The sequence below is a fragment of the Malaclemys terrapin genome, chromosome 14 (genome assembly GCF_027887155.1).
Source record: "Malaclemys terrapin pileata isolate rMalTer1 chromosome 14, rMalTer1.hap1, whole genome shotgun sequence".
Taxonomy (NCBI): Eukaryota; Metazoa; Chordata; order Testudines; family Emydidae; genus Malaclemys; species Malaclemys terrapin.
In genome coordinates this window covers 36,249,846-36,256,275 of record NC_071518.1, presented here as the reverse complement: position 1 = coordinate 36,256,275, position 6,430 = coordinate 36,249,846, and positions in this window count along the sequence as shown.

Below are 6,430 nucleotides of genomic sequence, written 5' to 3'. Positions count from 1 at the left end.
ATATGGGAGCAAGGCTTGGTCTACACTGAGACTAACATATTTTGCCTGTAAAAGAATAAGTGATGTCTTCTGGAGAAAGCCAGAGGCCCCCACAAGGAAATAGATCTGATGAAGGCCAAAGGAAACCAGGCATTTCTTGTTAAGGCACAAACCGTAACTGTGCAATGACATCTCCCAAACATTGTATTTGTACACGAAGAGTATTCCCCGAAATGGGTAGTTCCTTTGCTGCCTCTTTACCCCCACCATCTCCTACAGCAATGCAAGCTTTTGCCTAGGAACCAAATCGGTCCCTTAACTCCATTCACATTTCACTGGTGTGGATCTTGGGTTACATGGATCCAACATCCCACGTTTTCCTCAGGCGTTGTCTCTGGCTAACGTGCTTCTATTGCATCAACTCAAGCACTTGCATGCCATGAGCTCTAAGTGGACTTCCCTGCATAGCACGGAGCTTTCGTTGACATTCCCTGCAGTTACTGGTTCCTAAGTGCACAGCTACTCAGTGACAAGCTGCAGAAGAGGCCTGACCCTCTTTGTAAAGCATAATGAATTGTGCATGCACGAGTGAGGCTGCAGGTGCAAGTGATCCATCTATTTCTGCACAGCGCTTTAAATCAGCCTTACAGGCGGCGGTATTGGGCCTAACTTCAAATATGCTGGGCTTGCTTTTTGAATGGTGACGCTTCACCCACAGCTGCAAGTTGACAGAATAGTCAGTTCCCTTCATTATGCGAAACACTTGATAGTCTCCGAGGGGGATAATCTTCAGAAGAACCGGTGTAAGTACTTTCCTAGAGGGGAAGGTTCTTTATTCCTGAGGGGAAAGCTGTGTGCTTCAAAGCAGTGTATTCTAAGTGCACTAGGGTGATCAAACAGCAAGTGTGAAAAATCAGGACGGGGGTGGGGGGTAATAGGTGCCCATATAAGACAAAATCCCAAATATTGGGACTGTCCCTATAAAATCGGGACATCTGGTCACCCTAAAGTGCACCCAGTGATTTGCTGGAGGAATGGGGGGGAGGAGGGGAGGGAAAGAAATTAGAACATGCAGAAAATCCGCTGGCTAGTCTGACACTGAGTTGGTAGCTCTTCAGGGTGGAGGCCGAAAGAACTGAAATAGACATGCATTGCCTTGGGGTCAGTGCTTCTGGAGGGGAAGTTTGACAGCATGGTATCAGTCCAGTAACTGAGTTGCTTCATTTATTTTTAAATGCCAGTTTCTCATTACAGAGCACGTGACTAATCTATCAAAAGACTCTGCAATAGTAAAATTTAAAAATAAAATGAACATGGACAAACAAGACTTGAGAGATGAAGACATCCTTCCAGAGTAGAGGCATGCAGCCAACGGGTATAGAATTTCCTTTGTAAGAACCAGCTGAGATTCTGAGCTGAAAGATTCCAATCTGGAAACTGAACACCCCAAAGTCGGGAGTGGGGGCGGGGGGCTACTCTGAGTTGTTTCAACCTATTGTAAAAAATAGCCACTTACAAGATTTAGAGCTATTTGGAAACCTCTTTCTCACTCTTGCAAAGTTTGGAGGGTAAGAGCTGAATGTTTCATTAAGATCCGGCTTTTGCAAAGACCAATGGAACATACAAGGATTATGTTGCTAGACCAAGTCCTGTGCTTCAATAGAGCTGTATTTAAAAATCAGTTCTGATTTGTACCTCAAGTGATAGCCAATAGATTGGGCTAAGTAGCCCATGATGAGCAGAGTTGAGCAGCACTTTTGCATTAAAATGGCAGCAGTCCAAAGACTCAGCTGAAATGCTGGCAACAAGGCCAGTACTCCAGGCAAGTTGAGCGCTGACCAGGCACGCTAGAAGTAATGGTCGTTCCAGCTTGTTACTGTATTTACTCCTGGGGGCAGCAAGGAGACGCGGGAAGCTTCCACTACAAACAGTTAGACTTGATTTCTTTTTTCCTTTAGCCAAACAGAGTTTGAGATGAGGATTGCTTGTCAATGGGCCTCATAATAGAATTCAGGTTTTACAATTTATCTTTAAAGGTTGTTAATCTAGTTCGTAACAGAACAAAGCCGTAATTAATGCTGAAGATATCATTTCACTCATCAACAAGCGAGAACACGGTTCTAATTCGCTAGATACCCAGTTTTTCCCAACCGGCACAGATCTTTCATCACTTCGAAGTTTCTAATAGGTAAAAACCACAAGGATAAAGAAACCCCAAACTCTCTTCCCAGCATGAGGCAGATTCAGTTTCGCCACAAGCTTCAAAGGCATGCATGCAAAGTAATTGACGAGTTAATCTGTGAAATTGATTAAATCTTGTCAAACATCACTAGAGCCCTGGATTCAGGATTTTTTGTTTTTAAAAGCAAAATCAACAGGATGATTCCTAAACCTGGCTGATGGCCGGGGGGAAGAGAAGTGGGGCCAATGCTCCAAAAAACACGTACCAAGTGAAATCCCACTACACAGTTAAACCCAATATGGGCCTGATCCTGAGGAGTTGTAACACTGCACAGAGCACAAGCTAGCTGGAGCGGGAGGATTGTGAGCACATATCACAGCTCACCTTAGCGCTGCTCAATACAGGCCAATTCCCCAGCACTGCAGGAGCTCTGAAAATAGCTCTAATTTATGTCAGGCAACACACGTATGGCCTAGAGACAGTCCAGCTAAACCCCCTTTGGCCACACCCCATTTCCATGCTATGCCAACATGGAGGGGCAGTGGGTCTGGGCTACAGACGGCTCACCCTGACACTGGGAGTGCGTTCTCATCTCTGGTCTGGTTCAGCTGGTTTTAGAGCCAGAGCCTGCTGGGTGCATGGCACACCCCTTAAGTGCTTTGCTGAATCAGGGCCTTTGCTACCCTTATTGTGATGTATAATGTGCCGTGCCTTAGCATGTACGTTCCCAGCAGACAAGGCCGGCTCTAGGATTTTTGCCGCCCAAAGCAAAAACAATTTTGGCCGCCCCCCCCACCCCCCGGCCCTGCTTCCCCAAATCCCCAGCCCTGCCTCCTCCCCCCAGGCTCTCAAGCCTAGGAGGGAGGGAGGGGGAGAAGCGGCGTGCACGCCGCGGCCACTCGGAGTCTCCCTCCCCCCCCAGGTTTGAGAGCCTGGGAGGGAGGGCGAGCAGCGGCGCGTGAATCAGCTGTTTCGCGCGCCGTGGCAGCAGCAGCGGAGGTGAGCTAGGGCGGCCGGGGCACATTTTTAGGGGCGGTATTCTGGCGCCGGCCATGCCGCCCCTAAAAATGTGCCGCCCCAAGCACCAGCTTGTTTTGCTGGTGCCTAGAGCCGGCCCTGCCTGCAGACAGGCTAAAACCATCTCATAATATGCGCTTCCTAGCTAATCAAAATGTTAAGGTTACTATGGGACAGCATTGTAACCTACTGCACCAGTCAGGGAAAAACAAACAAGAACTTAAAAGGTAGGAAATGAGTCATTTAAGGCCCCATCAATCATACCTTGCCCATGTAATAAACTCATTCTTATCAAGTATATAAGAATGTGTACATCATATCAAACACACACGCACACCCTTAACTCGGACTCATGGGTTGCTATTGCTTTAACATTTTTTCCCCTTTGTCTTGATTTTTGGTATCTAAGTATTTTCTTTGAAAGGCTGCTGCCAAATGGGAACCATTATTTGTCAATTCAGACACAGGCTAATCTGGCAAAGTACTTATTGCTGTTGCTTTAGACTAAATGTCATAGTTATTGGAGAAGTGCACAGTTATGGCTGCGGGCTTTGTTTGAGGATAATCCGTTTGTCAGACTGTATATACATGATTGGGCTTTTTTCCCAGCTCGGTTTTATATAAATCATTTTAAATAAAATGATTGCAGAACAAATAGGAAAGTCAGTCAGAGTTACGGTTATTCTAAAGTGTCTGTTACAGGCATATATTGCTATACAAAACTGTGATTTTTTAGGGGCTTGAAAACGCATGCCCATGGTCATTAGACTCTATTACAATCCCCCTTTATTATTAAGCTGTTCTATTATAGTAGCATCCCAACACACCTGTCAGGATGGGGGTTGCAGTTTAAAGACTGCCTGCACCTCTTCGTTGCTACAGGTTACAGATTACTCCTGTCTGTGTTGTACTGATGTTTGCAACCCCAAAGTCTTTGCAAGAGGAACAGGGGTGGGTGAGTGCAGTGTGGCGACACACATCTGATGGGGGGAGTGCAGAAGAGATGAGGAATCTGGCTGTGTCCTTTTGAAAGGGACTTGGGTAAACCTTGAGCTGTCAATAATGTTGTCCCACCTTCTGCTCTGAATCGGACACAGATCTAAGGCCAGAAGCGTTACACTCACACCCATTTCCTATTACTCGTCAGAGAGCAGCCCAGGCACTCCATGTCTTCGCTACCATGGCCGTGAAAGAGTGTCTGGGCATGTGTTCTAAATTAGCCTGCAGCCAGCTCCCACTTCTTTATCCAATCTGAAGTGACCAATGCGTCATTCATCTGCCATATTCAATAAGGCAGCATGGTCTGAACCGCGGGATCCTCTAGTCTCCTTATTCTCCCCCTCCAAGATGCATCATATGACACCACCACTTCAGGATCCCAGGCAGGGAGGAGGAGTGTGTCTGGGTGGGTGTCACGTGCCTTGTGGACATGCAGGAAGGAGTCATGTGCACAGACTAACTGGAGAAAGGAAATAAAGGGCATCTGTGAGGCATGGCTAGAAAGGGTTAACCAGCTTGCAGGCTGAATGACCCAAAGCCCCCCTTTGAAGTCATGTTAGAAGGTATGCGAATGATCATTAGGGCCATTCATGCTAAATAGACTAGAACTTTGAAATGCAAACCTATATTGTTAGAAGTGATACTAATGGTGTGTATCTCAGATGTTACCTGTAAACAGACAGTTCCAGTCTGTCACTATAACTATTGATTTAACATTTGGATGAATCTTGGTTTAAAATAATGTCATTGTCTATATGTCTCTTTGAAGTTTATAATAGATGGATAAATTACCCTCTCTTAATTTGTGTAACTAATTACTGGTGGTGTTTAGAAAGCAAAAGGTTACATCAAAAGCCTATTGTTTAACCAGGAGTGTGTGGTCAAGGGGATGCTAGGACACTGTATAAAAGGACCGGGTCCTGTTCCTGTATCTCAGATCCGCGTAGGCTTCATCAGGGGAAGTTTGAGTCGCATGCCTGAGGGCCCAGTTATGCTGGGACGCCCTGAATATGAGATTTGGACATTGGACTGGGACCTATGAACTGAATTCTAAAGGAACTCTTTGCAACTACATAACTCACCATCTCTGCTATGAATCTGACCCTCAATGGATTGAACTCAAGTCTGTCTGTATATTGATCTTTTAACCAGACTCTCTCTCTTTTGTCTTTTAGTTTAGTGAATAAGAATTGGCTGTAGCGTGTATTTGGGTAAGATCTGAAACATTCATTAACCTGGGAGGTGATGTGTCCGGTCCTTTGGGATTGGTAGAACCTTTTCTTTTATATGATGAAATAAGATTTTCAGAAATCATCATATTTGACGTGGGTACCTGGATGGAGGCCTGAGGCTGGATCACTTTAAGGGAACTGTGTTGTTTGCACTTCGGAGTAACCAGTGAGGTAATAAAGAAGCTGTTTGATGTTGGCTTGGTGAATCTAAGTATTGGAATATCCACCAGCTTTTGGGGGGTTGCTGCCCCCTTCTTTGCAGTTCACCCTAATTGAGTGACCACAGCTGGCTCCCCACTAGGACCCCGGTCACAGCAGCCAAAGCCAGAACACAACTAACCCCGTAGGGGCCCAGTTCAGCCCCAGAACCCCACTGGCTGCAGCTAGTGACTTTAGTCCAGTTTTCAGGGGTGCAGTAGGGGCTCCTGGAGCGGGGAGGAGTTCACTTGGGAGGAGCCTGTCTAGTCATCCTTGGAACCTAAAGGAGTTAGTGTGCAGCTCTACTAGGGACATCAGCTTGTAAGAGGCCCTGTGAGGAGTTGCCTGTGCAATCGGTTTCAATGATTTCAGCACCCAGATGCACCGTTCACAAGTTACAAAGGGTGGTTTTCCCCCAACTGGCAAACCTGAGAGCTTGACTTGGGATCCCAGAATAAAGCTGGACTCCTTCCTTCTTGTGCATTAGCAGCAGCAATCAAGTCTCTGCAGGCCAAATTAGGTCTTCAGTGACACCTGTGTGATCTCTCCCTCCTCCCCCTCCTTCAATAGGGTAGGACAGATACAACTGATGGGAACTTAAACACTTCTGCTGAGGCCCAAGAAGGCAGAGTCCAGCTCACGGCCCTGTGGCTGTGTTCTCTGCAGGGCAAAGAGGGGTAAAAAGGCAGCAAACCCCTATTTTATACACAGATCAGCTGCTACAAATGAATAGGCACAAGAAGCAGATCTCTTGAATACGACAGCAATCTTTTTACACAGTCACCTGTCAGAGTAGAGCTGAACATTGAGGACTTGTGGAAAC